The sequence below is a fragment of the Pseudophryne corroboree genome, chromosome 5 (assembly GCF_028390025.1).
Source record: "Pseudophryne corroboree isolate aPseCor3 chromosome 5, aPseCor3.hap2, whole genome shotgun sequence".
NCBI classification, from domain to species: domain Eukaryota; kingdom Metazoa; phylum Chordata; class Amphibia; order Anura; family Myobatrachidae; genus Pseudophryne; species Pseudophryne corroboree.
In genome coordinates, this window is record NC_086448.1 from 88,932,128 (window position 1) to 88,952,092 (window position 19,965).

The 19,965-nt window shown below is 46.3% G+C and overlaps 1 protein-coding gene across 2 annotated transcripts in view; it reads right to left on the bottom strand.

Moving 5' to 3' along the window:
• ITGA8 (integrin subunit alpha 8) overlaps positions 1–19,965 on the bottom strand; it is a 262,641-nt gene that overhangs the window by 62,990 nt on the left and 179,686 nt on the right. The gene's annotated exons all lie outside the window — the stretch shown is intronic.

Genomic DNA, 19,965 nt, shown 5'->3' on the forward strand with positions numbered 1-19,965 from the left:
ACCCGACCCGGCGTCCAGCTCCCGCAGCGTCTTCCCACACGCTAATACAGCTCAGACATCGCTTAATCATCAGCGGGACTAGGACGTACAGGACACAAGGAGGTACGGGAATTCTACCCGACCCGGCGTCCAGCTCCCGCAGCGTTTTCTCACACGCTAACAGCGCTCAGGACGTGCAGCATCTACGGGGGCATAAGAATCCTACCCCTCTTGGCATCCCTTGGACAGCGCTCAGGACGGATATCACCAGCGGGACTAGGACGTATAGGACACACACAGGTACGGGAATCTTACCCGACCCGGCGTCCCGTTTCCCGCAGTGTCCTCTTACACGCTGACATATCTCAGACAGCGCTTAGGACGTGCAGCATCTACGAGGGTATAGGAATCCTACCCTTCCAGGCGTCCCTCTGATAGCGCTAAGGACGGTTAATAACTACGGAGACACGGGAATCCTACCCGACTTGAGGTTTTACCTCCATAGTGGCTTTCCACACGCTGATCTAGCCTTGATTGCGCTTAGAAGGACACGCTTGACAAGGAAGCTTACAGGTATTTCAGAGCCGCCCTCTCATCCACTGCTCCATATCTACGTACTCCTCCTGCAATGTGTTTTCACAACAGGGGAGGGGGGATATAGAGCGTGGACAGCAGAAGTGGCTCGCACTATTCTGTCCTTTCAGTCTCCAGGCTAACGGTATTTTCCCCAGTCTCATTGTACCATTCACTGCCCAGGTACGCCTAGGCACATGGAACAACAGCAGAAAGGGAAACCGTTAACATACTCCTGGGACCCTTTATCTTTTAGTTACCATACCTATTAATGTTTGGAATTCCTGGACTCCATCAAATTAAGATACATTCTAGAACTTTTTGCCACACAGGGTTACATGGATATTAATGTGAATGACAACACAGTCATTCACTAGCAAGAGAGATAGGTGCTGCGATCAATACACTTAATGTTCCTGAAAACCCAGATATTTCTATATGTAATAATCATTTTGATATCAGAAACCGTTTGAAAACCAATATTATGGTGCAGATTGCATTTGACTGCTCCAATTGTATACTCATAGTTAACATATATGTTCTGTGAGGCGGAGTTTTTTGCACGACGTTATTACCACATATACGTGATCAATTTATTTAGCATAATAATTGAAAATAGGTGGTATATATATTGGTTATAAGCAAGATGTTATGTTACATATGATTGACAAATTTCTATTACAGATTTAGAGACAGTATCAATATTATCTGTTCTCTTGTATTAATGGTCTTTTTCGTTATAATTGTATCCTGTCACTATGGATACATAAACACGTATCAAATTACATCTGCACAGTCACTGCAGTCTGAACAATAGACTAGCAGACTAAGGGCCATATTCAATTAGCAGTGATAACGGACTTTTCACGTGAAAAGTCCGGTTTTCGGGTGAAAAACCGGACTTTTCACGTGAAATGCAATTACAGCCTATTCAATTATCCTGGAAAATGTATCGGTGATCATGTTTTCACTAATTTCACTTCACCTTCTCTGAAGCAGGTGAAAAGTTGGGAAAAGTCACTATTTTAAGGTAAAATTTTTTGGATATGGTACAGAACTCCTGGGACACCCCCCTTTATGACTAATTAGGCACGTTGAAGTTTTTAATTATTTTTAATTGGCCAATAATGACATGTCATTTTCGGGGTGAAAAAGTAAAAAGTGATGGAAATTGGGGTTCAAGGTATGGGACAGGTATATTGGGGTGCTTTATGAGTGGGACAGGTGTTTTTTAGGCTTGCAGATGGGAGTAATCGGTCTGTTTCCACTTTTTTTTTAAAGTACCCTAAAATGACCCAAATATATACTTATACCCATTTTCATGTACCCCAAATTTAATGAGAGCATTTATTTTGCTCAAAAAAAACTTGCTTTCTATCATTTTTTTGCATTTAAAAAAAAATGCATATAACCGCCATTTCACACAATTTAAGTCCCCAAAAACTCTCTAATATGATCTCTAACACACTTCTCTTCTGTTTTCCTATGTTAGTTTAGCATTTTTTGGGGTACAGGCTGATTTCTCCATTTTCACCTGCACTTTTCACTGCAAGAATTTTCACGTGAAACCCGGTCGGAATTGAATAGGTCGAAAAATGGAGCGTTTTCGCGGCAATTTTCGGCCGATTACCGCGAAAAATTTTCGGGCGCAAAATTGCCGCGAATTTGCGAAAAATTGAAAAACGGAGCGTTTTCGCGGCAATTTTCGGCCGATTGCCGCGAAAAATTTTCGGACGCAAAATTGCCGCGAATTTGCGGATAATTGAATATCCCCCTAAGTGTACATATGTTACAATACGCATCTATATTGTTTCCTTTTGCAATCCAAAGACGAGAAGTTGCCAGGAACAGGGGCTCCTTTAGAGTTAATTTAGGAAACCACATTTTTTCTGAATTGAATTGATCATCACAAGAACACAGCGCTTAATTTCTCCTCACTTTAACAGTAACCACATATTTTTAATAGTGGCTACCATCTGAGCTATGACCGTGATTACAAACTAATATAGTTTTGGTAATGGGTGATTTAGAAAACCATTATAGCAATAATTATTCACAGTAATATATCACTAAGCTTGACATACAATTTTATTTGCTCTAATCAGATGGAAATGGTAATTACCATCCATTAAAAGTAATTTAGTGTATAATCTTATAGGTGTTTACTCTCAGGTTATCAAATATACTTACTAGCCTGGCTATAGAGTTTTATTTTAAAAATATGCAATAAAAGTTAAATTTTATAGATTATAATCATTTCAAAAGAGTGCGCCACACTCTAAGCTCTTTTTTAGTGCAGTACCCACTAGTGGTCTACACTAATAACCTTTACAAAAATTACTGTAACTCCAGCTTAGTGGCGCACCTCCAGCCTGATATATATATCACCTGGTCCCTTCATAAAAGATAGGACCATTAATCTCCTTCATTGGTTGGTTTCGTTTAAATTTAAATTATATTGTTAATTTTTGTGACCTGTGCACTGTCCCCCTGACACTTCTGTGTCCCTCCCTATAGAATGAGGAGGGTTCTATGTTCCTTAGCCGCAGACCGCCAAGTGGGCATATCTCCAACATATCACTAAATGTTGGAGATTTCTATTGTCAATGGTTGAATCCAGAGATGTGATCATGAGTTCTCAAACCTGCTCAAGAAACTCTTATAGACTTGTTTAAATATCTAACCTGGAAGCCCTAAAACGGTCCACAATTACTGTCATCAAAGCAGGACAAAAAATGAAAAAGTGCTGACACCGAAGACATCAATTTAATATATTACACATTAGGGGGACATGTACTAAGAAGTGATAAGAGCGGAGAAGTTGCCCCATCAACCAATCAGTAGCTCTGTATAATTTTATAGTATGCAAATTATAGATGTTACATCAGTGCTGATTGGTTGCCATGGGCAACTTCTCCACTGGCTCACTTCTCCACTCTTATCACTGCTTAGTAAATGTCCCCCATTGTTGCCTAAAAGAACACCCAGAACATCTTGAAAGTCATCCACACAGGAGGCCTCACAGAGGGATATTTTCTGGTCTTTTCTGTAACTGTCTCATAAATTGGTAGATAATACCTTTTATACACTTACATCTTTGTGTCATCTGCACAGCACACCACTAATGAATACTGCAGAACGTTGGAAGCTCCAATGCACACATCGGTCTATTTACTAAGCCTTGAATGGAGATAAAGTGGACGGAGATGAAGTGCCAGCCAATCAGCTTCTAACTGCCATGTCACAGGCTGGGTTTGAAAAATGACAATAAGGAGCTGGTTGGCTGGTACTTTACCTCCGTCCACTTTATCTCCATCCAAGGCTTAATACATAGACCCCACAGTCTTCTAAATGACCTAGACCAACAGTATATTACTGGAAAAGGATAGGGCTGGGAAATAATTGTCCCCTGACAAGCCTTACAGACAAGAAAATACAGGTGTGTCATCATACATCTAGCCTTTGCCAAAAATGCACCTTAGTCGTAATGCAATGTGATAAGGATGTGTCAGGAGACTAAGCCGATTGATTTAATATGCACATGAAGTGCTAAGATGTAGCAGCGTTTCATATACAGACTCAGTCGCACACAGATATACAAGTGCTGAATATCAAATTAATCAGCACAGTCTCCTGGTATGTCCTAGTGGCACTGCATTGTGATTAAGGCACATTTTCTGCAAAGTCTACATCTATGAGGACAAAGCAGTTTCCCATAGTAACTTAACCACCTGTCCTATTTAAAAGGTTTGATACATCTTCCTTTAAGTGAGAACTCCTTGCAGAACAAAATTTGATAAGGGTAATTCGGGATGCAGTCATGTGATCAACGCCGGAATCCCAGCACAACTCAGAATCTCTGCCCCGGAACACCAACCGCCAGCATCCTGAACTTAAGTATCGGGTCACTGTGGGGGTTAAGTGGTGGGGGGTATGGTGTGTGTTAGTGTTGAGAACTAGAGGGGTGTAAGCCATAGCTGCCCCCCCTCCCCCCGACTCTTAGCCCTAGCCGCCATCCCTGGTGTTTTAGCCCTAGCCGCCACCCCAGACAGCCCTGACCAGCCACCCCTAACCTTCCTGTAGACAGGCAGGTTAGGGTTAGAGGAGGAGACAGGGGAGGGGTAAATAAGATTTTATACCTACCGGTAAATCTTTTTCTCGTAGTCCGTAGAGGATGCTGGGACTCCGTAAGGACCATGGGGATAGACGGGCTCCGCAGGAGACATGGGCACTTTAAGAAAAACTTTGACTCTGGGTGTGCACTGGCTCCTCCCTCTATGCCCCTCCTCCAGACCTCAGTTAGAGAAACTGTGCCCAGAGGAGATGGACAGTACGAGGAAAGGATTTTTGTTAATCCAAGGGCAAGATTCATACCAGCCACACCAATCACACCGTATAACTTGTGATATACTATCTAGTTTACAGTATGAAAAACAACATATCATCGGTCCAAAACCGACGAAACTATAACATAACCCTTATGTAAGCAATAACTATATACAAGTCTTGCAGAAGTAGTCCGCACTTGGGACGGGCGCCCAGCATCCTCTACGGACTACGAGAAAAAGATTTACCGTAGGTTTAAAATCTTATTTTCTCTAACGTCCTAGAGGATGCTGGGACTCCGTAAGGACCATGGGGATTATACCAAAGCTCCCAAACGGGCGGGAGAGTACGGATGACTCTGCAGCACCGATTGAGCAAACAGGAGGTCCTCCTCAGCCAGGGTATCAAACTTATAAAACCTTGCAAAGGTGTTTGACCCCGACCAAGTAGCAGCTCGGCACAGCTATAGTGCCAAGACCCCTCGGAAGGTCCTCGTATGGAACCTGCCGAAGGGAATGGCCCCGTAAGATGCCACCATCTTCTTCAGGACCCAAGTGCAGTGATGTACTGACACCTGTTTTGGCTTTTATAGTCATTAGTTCCTGGGCCTTCTCCATCGGAAGATAAACCCATTTCTGGTCCGTATCCAGAATAATACCCACGAAGGCAGACGAGTTATAGGAACCAACTGTGACTTCGGGATAATGAGAATCCAGCCGAGTTGCTGTGACACCTTCAGCGAAAGTGACCTTCTGTTCAACAACTGCTCTTTTGATCTCGCCTTATTAGGAGATCGTCTAAGTATGGGATAATTGTGACTCATTGCTTGCGTAGGAGCACCATCATTTCCGCCAATTACCCTGAAATTGGTAATGACAATATTGTATTGCAATTCTTAGGTACGCCTGATGGGGTGGATAAACGGGAACATGAAGGTATGCAGCCTTTATGTCTAGATACATCATAAAATCCCCCCCTTCCAGGCTGGCGATGATCACTCTAAGCGATTCCACCTTGAATATGAACCTTTTCAAGTATAGGTTCAGATTTTTAATTTTAAAATAGGTCTGACCGAACCGTCCGGTTACGTTACTACAGCCAAGGTTGAGTAATATCCCCTTCCCTGTTGAAGGAGGGGAACCTTGAGCACCACCTGTTGTAGATACAATGTGTGAATTGTATTTAATATTATCACCCTTTCTGGGGGAGAAGCCAGTATGGCCGATAAGGAAGACCGGCGAGGAGACACCTTCGAATTTCAGCTTGTAACCCTGAGAAACAATTTCTATTGCCCAGGGATCCACCTGTGAGTGAACTCAGATGTGGCTGAAGAGTCGAAGACGCGGTCCCACTGTGGCGGACTCCCCTAGGGGAGCCCCAGCGTCATGCGGTGGATTTAGTAGAGGCCGGGGAGGACTTCTGTTCCTGGGAACTAGCTGTGCCCTGTGCCCTTACCTCTGGTAAGAAAGGACGCTCCTCGTACTTTCTTGTTGTTCTGCGACCGAAAGGACTGCATTTGATAATGTCGTGCTGTCTTAGGCTGTGAGGAAATATAAGGCAAAAGATCAGAATTACCAGCTATAGCTGTGGAGACCAGGTCCGAGAGCCCTTCTCCACACAATTCCTCAGCCTTGTAAGGTAAACCCTCCATATGCCTCTTTTAGTCGGCATCACCTGTCCATGGCATGTTCCACAGGACACGTCTAGCAGAAATCGACATAGCGTTGACTCTAGAACCCAGTAGACTAATGTCTCTTTGGGCATGTCTTATATATACATATAAGACATATTATATATACATATAAGACATATTATATATATATATATATATATATATATATATAATATCTGTCTACGCTGCCACAGCGCTATAAACCCACGCCGACACAATCGCCGGTCTGAGTAAAGTATCAGAATGTGTGTAAATGGGCTTCAAAGTACTTTTACTGCATGTTATCTGCAGGATCCCTGAGGACAGCTGTTAAGTCAGCGCTACCTTTTTGGGTAAACGTGCCAATGCCTTATCCACCCTAGGGGAAGATTCCCATCGTATCCTGGCCCTAGTATGGAAAGGATACTCCATGAGAATTCTTTTTGGGAATCTGCAGTTTCTTGTCTGGAGATTCCCGCTCTTTTTCTTCATGAGAGGAGGGAAATTTACCTCAGCTTTCTTCCCCTTAAACATGTGTACCCTCGTGTCAGGGACAGATGAGTCATCAGTGATATGCAAAACATCTTTTATTACAATAATCATATATTGAATACTATTTCTGACAGTCTTGGCTGTACTTTGCATTATCATAGTCGACACTGGAGTCAGACTCCGTATCGATATCAGTGTCTATTATTTTGGATAGTGAGCGTTGTGAGACTCTGAAGGTCTCTGCGACATAGGGACAGACATGGGTAGATTCCCTGTCTGTTCTCTAATCTTTTGTGCAATAAATTTATCTTAGCACTTAATTCCACATATCCAATCAGGTGTCGGCGTTGTCGACGGAGACACCACACACACATTTGCTCCATCTCCTCCTTAAGAGAGCCTTTTACCTCAGACATGTCGACACACACGTACCGACACACACAACACTCAGGGAATGCTCTTCTGAAGACAGTACCCCCACAAGGCCCTTTGGAAAGACAGAGAGAGCGTATTCCAGCACACCCCAGCGCTATATGACCCAGGAAAAAACACAGCAATTTAATGTTTACCCAGTAACGCTGTTATTATTATTATTATCTGCGCCGAATTATGTGCCCCCCCTCCTCTTTAAAACCCCCTCTTCTGCCGTGTTATAAGCAGGGGAGAGTCCGGGGAGCTTCCTCTCAGCTGCTGTGGAGAAAAAACATGGCGCTGGTGAGTGCAGAGGAAGAAGCCCCGCCCCCTCGGCGGCGGGCTTCAGTCCCGCTAAAAGTGTAAAATTGGCGGGGGCTCATGCATATATACAGTGTCCAGCTGTATATATGCTCTCTTTTGCCAAATAAGAGGTTTATATTGCTGCCCAGGGCGCCCCCCCCCCCCCCCCCCTGCGCCCTTACAGTGACCGGAGTGTGTGAGGTGTATGGGAGCAATGGCGCACAGCTGCAGTGCTGTGCGTTACCTCAGTGAAGATCACAAAGTCTTCTGCCGCCTTTGAAACCTTCTTTCTTCTCATACTCACCCGGCTTCTATCTTCTGGCTCTGTGAGGAGGACGGCGGCGCGGCTCTGGGACGAACGTCCAGGGCGAACCTGTGTTCTGACTCCCTCTGGAGCTAATGGTGTCCAGTAGCCTAAGAAACAAGACCTTGAAACTCAGAGAAGTAGGGCTGTTTCTCTCTCCTCAGTCCCACGACGCAGGGAGTCTGTTGCCAGCAGTGCTCCCTGAAAATAAAAAAACTAATTAAAATACTTTCTTAGCAGGAAACTCAGGAGAGCTCCCTGCAGTGCACCCATCTCCTCTGGGCACAGTATCAAACTGAGGTCTGGAGGAGGGGCATAGAGGGAGGAGCCAGTGCACACCCAGGGGTATATTTACTAAAATTCGTATTTTTCAGAATGAGGTTAAAGTTCAAACACGAATGACATCGAAAGTGTAAATTTGCAACTTTTTGAATTTATTACGACTAATTTACTAAGCTGTCGTATTCTGCATTTTCGTGTTTTCCGATGTCGATGTCATTCGTATTTTTTGGCAGTGTTTTACGGGAGTGAATAGTAAAACACTGCAGACATTAACACAATGAATCTCGGCCGGATCTGTGAGATCCGTGCAGGGCTTCATTGTGCACCTTTCGTAAAAAAAAAAAAAATTGTTAAAAAGCAAAAAAAAAAAAATGCGTGGGGTCCCCCCCCTAAGCAAAACCAGCCTCGGGCTCTTTGAGACGGTCCTGGTTCACAAAATATGGGGGGGGGAAAATGACAGGGGTTCCCCCATATTTGATCAACCAGCACCGGGCTCTGCGCCTGGTCCTGGTTCCAAAAATACGGGGGACAAAAAGCGTAGGGGTCCCCCGTATTTTTGAAACCAGCACCGGGCTCCACTAGCCAGGTACATAATGCCACAGCCGGGGGACACTTTTATACTGGTCCCGGCGGCCCTGGCATTACATACCCAACTAGTCACCCCTGGCCGGGGTACCCTGGAGGAGTGGGAACCCCTTAAATCAAGGGGTCCCCCCCCTCCAACCACCCAAGGGCCAGGGGTGAAGCCCGAGGCTGTCCCCCCCATCCAAGGGCGGCGGATGGGGGGCTGATAGCCTTTTGAAAAAAATGTGAATATCGTTTTTTGTAGCAGTACTACAAGTCTCAGCAAGCCTCCCCCGCAAGCTGGTACTTGGAGAACCACAAGTACCAGCATGCGGTGGAAAACCGGGCCCGCTGGTACCTGTAGTACTACTACTAAAAAAATACCCCAAAAAAACAGGACACACACACCGTGACAGTATAAGTTTATTACATACATGCACACCTCCAAACATACATACTTACCTATGTTCCCACGAGGCTCGGTCCTCTTCTCCATGTAGAATCCTTGGGGTACCTGTGAAAAAAATTATACTCCCATAATCCAGGGTATCTTGTTTTCTTTGTATAATCCACGTACTTGGCAAAACAAAAAAACGGAAACCCGACCACGCACTGAAAGGGGTCCCATGTTGACACATGGGACCCCTTTCCCCGACTGCCAGGACCCCCCCTGACTCCTGTCAAAGAGGGTCCCTTCAGCCAATCAGGGAGCGCCACGTCGTGGCACTCTACTGATTGGCTGTATGCTCCTGTAGTGTCTGTCAGGCAGCACACGGCAGAGATACAATGGAGCGCATAGGCGCTACATTGTATCTAATGGTGGGAACTTTGCGGTCAGCGGTGAGGTTACTTTCGGTCAACCGCTGACCGTAAAGTTCCCACCATTGGATACAATGGAGCGCATAGGCGCTACATTGCATCTCTGCCGTGTGCTGCCTGACAGACACTACAGGAGCACACAGCCAATCAGGAGAGTGCCACAACGTGGCGCTCCCTGATTGGCTGAAGGGACCCTCTTTGACAGGAGTCAGGGGGGGGGGGGGGGTCCTGGCAGTCGGGGAAAGGGGTCCCATGTGTCAACATGGGACCCCTTTCAGTGCGTGGTCGGGTTTCCGTTTTTTTGTTTTGCCAAGTACGTGGATTATACAAAGAAAACAAGATACCCTGGATTATGGGAGTATAATTTTTTTCACAGGTACCCCAAGGATTCTACATGGAGAAGAGGACCGAGCCTCGTGGGAACATATGTAAGTATGTATGTTTGGAGGTGTGCATGTATGTAATAAACTTATACTGTCACGGTGTGTGTGTCCTGTTTTTTTTAGTAGCAGTACTACAGGTATAAGCAGGCCCGGTTTTCCACCGCATGCTGGTACTTGTGGTTCTCCAAGTACCAGCTTGCGGGGGAGGCTTGCTGGGACTTGTAGTACTGCTACTTAAAACAATATTCAATTTTTTTTCAAAAAACTATCAGCCCCCCATCCGCCGCCCTTGGATTGGGGGGGGGACAGCCTCGGGCTTCACCCCTGGCCCTTGGGTGGCTGGAGGGGGGGACCCCTTGATTTAAGGGGTTCCCACTCCTCCAGGGTACCCCGGCCAGGGGTGACTAGTTGGGTATGTAATGCCAGGGCCGCCGGGACCAGTATAAAAGTGTCCCCCGGCTGTGGCATTATGTACCTGGCTAGTGGAGCCAGGTGCTGGTTTCAAAAATACGGGGGACCCCTACGCTTTTTGTCCCCCGTATTTTTGGAACCAGGACCAGGCGCAGAGCCCGGTGCTGGTTGATGAAATATGGGGGAACCCCTGTCATTTCCCCCCAATATTCTGTCAACCAGGACCGGCTCAAAGAGCCCGAGGCTGGTTTTGCTTAGGAGGGGGGACCCCACGCATTTTTTTTAAATAAAAATTAACACTTTCCCACCCCTTCCCACTGATAAACATGCACGGATCTCACGGATCCGTGCATGCCTATCAGAACACGGTAAAAAAAAAGCAGGTCTATTTTAAAACTGCTTTTTTTTACGATTTGTATTTATTCACAGCAGTGTTTGGCTATTGCTGGCAGTGTTTGTGAAATACAAATTTTAGTAAATGACCGAGTTCTATCAAATAACAGGCGTATTTGACCGATGGTGTATTCATTCGTATTTTTTTTCTTGGACTTCATCACTGCCGAGATTTGTGCTTAGTAAATTCCCGAGATGACACTTTGAAGAAAAAACGCAAAATCGGTCAAAATCGGGAGCTTAGTAAATATACCCCCCAGAGTCAAAGTCTTTCTTAAAGTGCCCATGTCTCCTGCGGAGCCCGTCTATCCTCTTGGTCCTTACGGAGTCCCAGCATCCTCTAGGACGTTAGAGAAAAATAATTACCCCGTCCCCTGTCAGCATCCTCATAGTCGGGATGCCGCTGTCGGTCATGTATTCACCGGCAGTCCAACCGCCGGTATCCTGCATCACACCCGGTAATTCCACGCAGAACACTTAAGGCCAACGTCTGCTGGATAATCACATGAAATTCTCTGCCTTGCAGTACGAGATGAATATCCTATAACTAAGTTTTAATTACAATCTCTAACATGGTGAACAAAAAAGTAGATATCAAAAACAGTTGCTAGGGGCAACTGCCCTTCCTGTCCTTTTCTCTGTTATCTGGGCAAATTACCTACTACGCCATAGTGCAGACCTTCTTAACAGCGGCAAGAAAACATTTTTTTGTTTTGGTTTTCTTTTTGCATTATGTAAAAAAAATTAAAAGGCATTAAATAAACAAATGTAAAAGTATTCTGCTTCAACTCAACATAATCAATTAATCACGGCAATGAACAACAGATTTAGCAATAAACGCATTACAGCCTTTTTATTTATAGGGGCAGCTGACTGCCAAACTTGCAATGCGATTTGATCATTATCCACACTTGTCAGAATGTTTCTGTTCTTTTGTATTTTCCATCCCAACATTATTCACGAGAGTCAGCAGCTCCAAAGCATTGACTGTAATTACAGTGACATATTGCTGGACCAGTGTCCGTGTTTTGCATAACGGCTCTGTAATCTCGGGGAATGTGGTTGTAAGGAATGCTGTCGATTGTAAAACAAACATTTGCGAGACGTTATCAGCTCGCAGCGGAAAATATCTGAATCATTTTGATGAAGCCAATAAAAATATATCACTGCTCTGCTGAGATAGTGCGGCTGATTGTCTGTAGGGAATTATTCCCACTTTCTATCTGCAGAGCAGTTAAATAGGTTTTCTACACTGGGGTCATATTTGCACCTATTACTTTCACAGAACAACAAATGGAATCGCATTGATATTACTAGCAGTCATCACGGCATATAGTACTTAGTATGTGCAGTTTCAGATTTTATGATTTTTTTTTTTAAAGCTTTTAACTATACTGTACATGGAAAGTGCATAACAAAAATCTAAATACATTTAGGGGTCTATTCATGAACCAGTGAAAAGAGTGGAGAAATTAGCCTGTTGAGAAGTTGCCCATGGCAACCAATCAGCTGCTCCGTACAATTCTATAGTATGCATATTATAAATGTTACTTCAATGCTGATTGGTTGCCATGGGCAACTTCTCCACTGGCTCACTTCCCCACACTTTTCACTGCTTCTTGGCACGCCAGGTTGCATGAGAATCATCTAGTGTTGGTTGCATTTTTGGGCAAAAAATGTGTTTTAGTCGCAACGCACCATGACTAGCATGCACCAGGAGACTGTGCTGATTGATTTGATATATGGCACTTGTATATCTGCGTGTGAATCTGTACGCAATGTGCTAAAATGTAGCAGCCGCAGCTTTTCTTCCGTTGTGCTCCGAACCCTTAAGTGTATGTGCTGCATTTTGTGTGAACAGAGCTCAGCATGAAATAGGTGTTTCTGGGCGGCAAGTATCAAGACGCATGGAGCGGCTGTTTTTGATGGCATTGCTGTGTGAGTGTATGTGCAGCGCCGTTAGATTCTGAGACACGGGGGCTACGGACGCAAATTTCTGACTGACCTCTTGCGCCGAGCATGGGGCTGGTGCATGTGCCAATACCAAAGATGACAGGCTTGCACTCACAGACGCACAGATTTGTGACTTAGGGGGTTATTCAGATCTGATCGTAGATGTGCTAAATTTAGCTCCTACGGTCATTTACTCTGACATGCGGGGAGACGCCCAGCACAGGGCTAGCCCGCCCCGCATGTCTAGACCTAAACCGCCCCCCCCCCCCCCCCCCCCCCCCGCGCACAGGTACAAAAGCATTACACGGTGGCAATGTTTTTGTACCTAACAAGTAGCCCCCTGCCAACGCAGCTCCTGTGCAATGATAGGGGGATAACCGCCACGTCCCGGGTCGCAGTGGCTGCGTGTGACATCACGCAGCCACTGTGGCCCACCCCCCAAACTGTCCGGATACGCCCCCAAATTGTCTGGACCACACCCCACCAACGGCGTTGGCACGCCCCCTACTGTCAATCAGGTAGAGGCGATCGCAGCCAGTGAGATGCTGGTAGGATCTTACTGGGTTCCCCGAGTGCGCGCGCGCAGTGCGGCCGCTGCGCGTGCACACTCCACAAAAAAGATTCAGATAGAGATGGCTGAATCCAATCTGAATTACCCTCTTAGTCCGGCCCACTCATGCATCCGCACATGAAGTGAGTACCGCTCCGTGGCTATAGGGAAAAGCAGCCGCAGAAGCGTGCAAATCACCATCAGACCCTTTATGCGTTTTACACACGTTAACTAATACATGAGAAAGAAAGCACCTGGAGGACGCCAATATAAACATGAGGAGAACAATCATCCTGAGACCATCATCACATTCCAACACTAGGTGGGATCGGCCTGGCTGCCGCATACTGTATGTGTGACTGGACATACGCTTTGGATAATGCTCTAAGCTTATTATTAATGACTGTGAGACTTATGCAAATTATAGTAATGCTAAATCAGACACATATTTAAATATTTTTTTTCCCAGAAACGTTAACGAATTATCCCGCACCAAGTCAATTATGATCTCACCCCTATTACCATATATCTAAGAGGAAGATCCTATCCGCCGCTGAAACAGACAGAATTTTTCAGTTTCTTTTGTTATCTCTATTTCTTTGCAATATTATAATTTGATCCAGAATAATAGGACAAATTGCTTGAAAAACTGATTGAGGTTATGCAACTGGTGTGGTATCGATGATCTACAGTAATTAGATAGACCGTCATTAGGTTGTCCCCGTACGGTCGACAGGTACAAAAAGTTGACATGGAAATGGTCAACACAGTTTATGGAGTTTTTTGGGTGTCATTTTCTGTTTCATAATATTATTATTATTATCCTTTATTTATATGGCGCCACAAGGGTTCCGCAGCGCCCAATTATAGAGTACAAATGCACATTAAAAAAATAGGAAAAACAGTGACTTACAGTTGAATACAATATAGGACAAGTACAGGGCAACTAAGCATAACTACACCAGTAAACATAGAGATAAGTTCCAGGTGGTCAAAAAACTGTGGGATCTGGGCAGTTGAGGATTATTAAAGTAAGAAAAGGATAAGCACATGAGGGAAGAGGGCCCTACTCGTGAGAGCTTACATTCTAAGGGGAGGGGTAGACAGACAGGGATGACACAGATGGGGTACATAGAGAGCGTGGAACAGAGGGTTATGTTGAGATTTGGCTAGGTTTGGTAAAGAAATGGGTCTTAAGAGCCCGTTTGAAGTTTTGTAGAGAGGTGGAGAGTCTGAGGGGGAGAGGTAAAGAATTCCAGAGAATATGTGACCACAATTATTACACATGTACAGTATACTGTCGCCACACTTTTGCAAGTTGCCTCGCTCCCCGACCGCTGTGCTTGGCACGTGTTACTATTCCCAATCGTAGTCCACGTGGATGGTAAATAAAGCAAAAGTTGAAAAATAAATGAAAAAATAAGAATTTACTTACCGATAATTCTATTTCTCATAGTCCGTAGTGGATGCTGGGAACTCCGTAAGGACCATGGGGAATAGCGGCTCCGCAGGAGACTGGGCACAAAAAGTAAAAGCTTTAGACTAGCTGGTGTGCACTGGCTCCTCCCCCCATGACCCTCCTCCAAGCCTCAGTTAAGATACTGTGCCCGGACGAGCGTACATAATAAGGAAGGATCTTGAATCCCGGGTAAGACTCATACCAGCCACACCAATCACACCGTACAACTCGTGATCTGAACCCAGTTAACAGTATGATAACCGTAGGAGCCTCTGAAAAGATGGCTTCCAACAATAAACAACCCGATTTGTTTGTAACAATAACTATATACAAGTATTGCAGACAATCCGCACTTGGGATGGGCGCCCAGCATCCACTACGGACTATGAGAAATAGAATTATCGGTAAGTAAATTCTTATTTTCTCTGACGTCCTAGTGGATGCTGGGAACTCCGTAAGGACCATGGGGATTATACCAAAGCTCCCAAACGGGCGGGAGAGTGCGGATGACTCTGCAGCACCGAATGAGAGAACTCCAGGTCCTCCTCAGCCAGGGTATCAAATTTGTAGAATTTAGCAAACGTGTTTTCCCCTGACCAAGTAGCTGCTCGGCAAAGTTGTAAAGCCGAGACCCCTCGGGCAGCCGCCCAAGAAGAGCCCACCTTCCTTGTGGAATGGGCTTTTACAGATTTTGGCTGTGGCAGGCCTGCCACAGAATGTGCAAGTTGAATTGTACTACAAATCCAACGAGCAATCGTCTGCTTAGAAGCAGGAGCACCCAGCTTGTTGGGTGCATACAGTATGAACAGCGAGTCAGATTTTCTGACTTCAGCCGTCCTGGAAACATATATTTTCAGGGCCCTGACTACGTCCAGCAACTTGGAGTCCTCCAAGTCCCTAGTAGCCACAGGTACCACAATAAGTTGATTCATGTGAAACGCTGAAACCACCTTAGGGAGAAATTGAGGACGAGTCCTTAATTCCGCCCTATCCGAATGAAATATCAGGTAAGGGCTTTTATAGGATAAAGCCGCCAATTCTGATACGCGCCTGGCTGAAGCCAGGGCCAACAGCATTACCACTTTCCATGTGAGATATTTCAAATCCACTGTGGCAAGTGGTTCAAACCAATGTGATTTTAGGAACCTTAAAACTACATTGAGATCCCACGGTGCCACCGGAGGCACAAAAGGAGGCTGTATATGCAGTACCCCTTTGACAAACGTCTGAACTTCAGGCACTGAAGCCAGTTCTTTCTGGAAGAAGATCGACAGGGCCGAAATTTGAACCTTAATGGATCCTAATTTTAGGCCCATAGACAATCCTGCTTGCAGGAAATGTAGGAAACGACCCAGTTGAAATTCCTCCGTAGGGGCCTTCTTGGCCTCACACCACGCAACATATTTTCGCCAAATGCGATGATAATGTTTTGCAGTTACATCCTTCCTGGCCTTGATCAGGGTAGGGATGACTTCATCTGGAATGCCTTTTTCCTTCAGGATCCGGCGTTCAACCGCCATGCCGTCAAACGCAGCCGCGGTAAGTCTTGGAACAGACAAGGTCCCTGCTGGAGCAGGTCCTTCCTTAGAGGTAGAGGCCACGGGTCCTCCGTGAGCATCTCTTGCAGCTCCGGGTACCAAGTTCTTCTTGGCCAATCCGAAGCCACGAGTATCGTTCTTACTCCTCTCCTTCTTTCTTGTTGAGACGGGACGCCATCATGTCCACCTTTGGTTTTTCCCAACGGTTTACAATCACTTGGAAGACTTCTGGATGAAGTCCCCACTCCCCCGGGTGGAGGTCGTGTCTGCTGAGGAAGTCTGCTTCCCAGTTGTCCACTCCCGGAATGAACACTGCTGACAGTGCTATCACATGATTTTCCGCCCAGCGGAGAATCCTTGCAGCTTCTGCCATTGCCCTCCTGCTTCTTGTGCCGCCCTGTCTGTTTACGTGGGCGACAGCCGTGATGTTGTCCGACTGGATCAATACCGGTTGACCCTGAAGCAGAGGCCTTGCTTGACTTAGGGCATTGTAAATGGCCCTTAGCTCTAGGATATTTATGTGAAGAGACGTTTCCATGCTTGACCACAAGCCCTGGAAATTTCTTCCGTGTGACTGCTCCCCAGCCTCTCAGGCTGGCATCCGTGGTTACCAGCATCCAATCCTGAATGCCGAATCTGCGGCCCTCTAGAAGATGAGCCTTCTGTAACCACCACAGGAGAGATACCCTTGTCCTTGGAGATAGGGTTATCCGCTGATGCATCTGAAGATGCGATCCGGACCATTTGTCCAGCAGATCCCACTGAAAAGTTCTTGCATGGAATCTTCCGAATGGAATCGCTTCGTAAGAAGCCACCATTTTTCCCAGGACTCTCGTGCACTGATGCACTGACACTTGTCCTGGTTTTAGGAGGTTCCTGACTAGCTCGGATAACTCCCTGGCCTTCTCCTCCGGGAGAAACACCTTTTTCTGGACTGTGTCCAGAATCATCCCTAGGAACAGTAGACGTGTTGTTGGAATCAGCTGTGATTTGGGGATATTTAGAATCCACCCGTGCTGACGTAGCACTACCTGAGATAGTGCTACTCCGACCTCTAACTGTTCCCTGGACCTTGCCCTTATCAGGAGATCGTCCAAGTAAGGGATAATTAATACGCCTTTCCTTCGAAGAAGAATCATCATTTCGGCCATTACCTTGGTAAAGACCCGTGGTGCCGTGGACTCCATCTTGAATTTGAACCTTTTTATGTAAGTGTTCAAAGATTTTAGATTTAAAATTGGTCTCACCGAGCCGTCCGGCTTCGGTACCACAAACAGCGTGGAATAATACCCCTTTCCCTGTTGTAGGAGGGGTACCTTGATTATCACCTGCTGGGAATACAGCTTGTGAATAGCTTCCAATACTGCCTCCCTGTCGGAGGGAGACGTTGGTAGAGCAGACTTCAGGAACCGGCGAGGGGGAGACGTCTCGAATTCCAATTTGTACCCCTGTGATACTACCTGCAGGATCCAGGGGTCCACTTGCGAGTGAGCCCAGTGCGCGCTGAAATTCTTGAGACGGCCCCCCACCGTGCCCGAGTCTGCTTGCAGAGCCCCAGCATCATGCTGAGGACTTGGCAGAAGCGGGGGAGGGCTTCTGCTCCTGGGAAGAGGCTGCATGGTGCAGTCTTTTTCCCCTTCCTCTGCCCCGGGGCAGGAACGAGCGGCCTTTTTCCCTCTTGCCCTTATAGGGACGAAAGGACTGGGTTTGAAAAGACGGTGTCTTTTTCTGCTGAGAGGTGACCTGGGGTAAAAAGGTGGATTTTCCAGCCGTTGCTGTGGCCACCAGGTCCGATAGACCGACCCCAAATAACTCCTCCCCTTTATACGGCAATACTTCCATATGTCGTTTGGAATCCGCATCACCTGACCACTGTCGCGTCCATAACGTTCTTCTGGCAGAAATGGACATCGCACTTACTCTAGATGCCAGGGTGCAAATATCCCTCTGTGCATCTCGCATATATAGTAATGCATCCTTTAAATGCTCTATAGTTAATAATATACTGTCCCTATCCAGGGTATCAATATTTTCAGTCAGGGAATCCGACCAAGCCACCCCAGCGCTGCACATCCAGGCTGAGGCGATCGCTGGTCGCAGTATAACACCGGTATGTGTGTATATACCTTTTAAGATATTTTCCAGCCTTCTATCAGCTGGTTCCTTGAGAGCGGCCGTATCAGGAGACGGTAACGCCACTTGTTTTGATAAGCGTGTGAGCGCCTTATCTACCCTAGGGGGTGTTTCCCAACGTGCCCTAACCTCTGGCGGGAAAGGGTATAGTGCCAATAATTTATTAGAAATCAGCAGTTTTTTATCGGGGGAAACCCACGCTTTATCACACACCTCATTTAATTCATCTGACTCAGGAATAACCACTGGTAGTTTTTTCACACCCCACATAATACCCTTTTTTGTGGTACTTGTAGTGTCAGAAATGTTCAAAGCCTCCTTCATTGCCGTGATCATGTAACGTGTGGCCCTACTGGACATTACGTTTGTCTCGTCACCGTCGACACTGGATTCAGTATCCGTGTCAGGGTCTGTGTCGACCATCTGAGGTAACGGGCGTTTTAGCGCCCCTGACGGTGTCTGAGACGCCTGAACAGGCACTAATTGATTTGTCGGCTGTCTCATGTCGTCAACAGTTTTTTGCAAAGTGCTGACGTTGTCACGTAATTCTTTAATTACTACCATCCAGTCAGGTGTCGACTCCCTAGGGGGTGACATCACTAACACAGGCAATTGCTCTGCTTCCACATCATTTTCCTCCTCATACATGTCGACACAATCGTACCGACACCCAGCACACACACAGGGAATGCTCTGATAGAGGACAGGACCCCACTAGCCCTTTGGGGAGACAGAGGGAGAGTTTGCCAGCACACACCAGAGCGCTATATATATATATATACAGGGATAACCTTATATAAGTGTTACTCCCTGTTATAGCTGCTGTATTTATATATTAGCTGCCAATAGTGCCCCCCTCTCTGTTTTACCCTGTTTCTGTAGTGCAGGACTGCAGGGGAGAGTCAGGGAGCCGTCCTTCCAGCGGAGCTGTGAAAGAAAATGGCGCTTGTGTGCTGAGGAGAAAGGCTCCGCCCCCTTCACGGCGGCCTTTTCTCCCGCTTTTTTCAGGAAACTGGCAGGGGATAAATGCATCCATATAGCCCAGGAGCTATATGTGATGCATTTTTTTTAGCCATATAAGGTTTTTATATCGTTTTTATTGCGTCTCAGGGCGCTCCCCCCCAGCGCCCTGCACCCTCAGTGACCGGAGTGTGAAGTGTGCTGAGAGCAATGGCGCACAGCTGCAGTGCTGTGCGCTACCTTATTTGAAGACAGGAACGTCTTCTGCCGCCGCTTTCTCCGGACCTCTTCGCTCTTCTGGCTCTGTAAGGGGGCCGGCGGCGCGGCTCCGGGACCCATCCAGGCTGAACCTGTGATCGTCCCTCTGGAGCTAATGTCCAGTAGCCAAGAAGCCCAATCCACTCTGCAGTCAGGTGAGTTCGCTTCTTCTCCCCTTAGTCCCACGATGCAGTGAGCCTGTTGCCAGCAGGACTGAAAATAA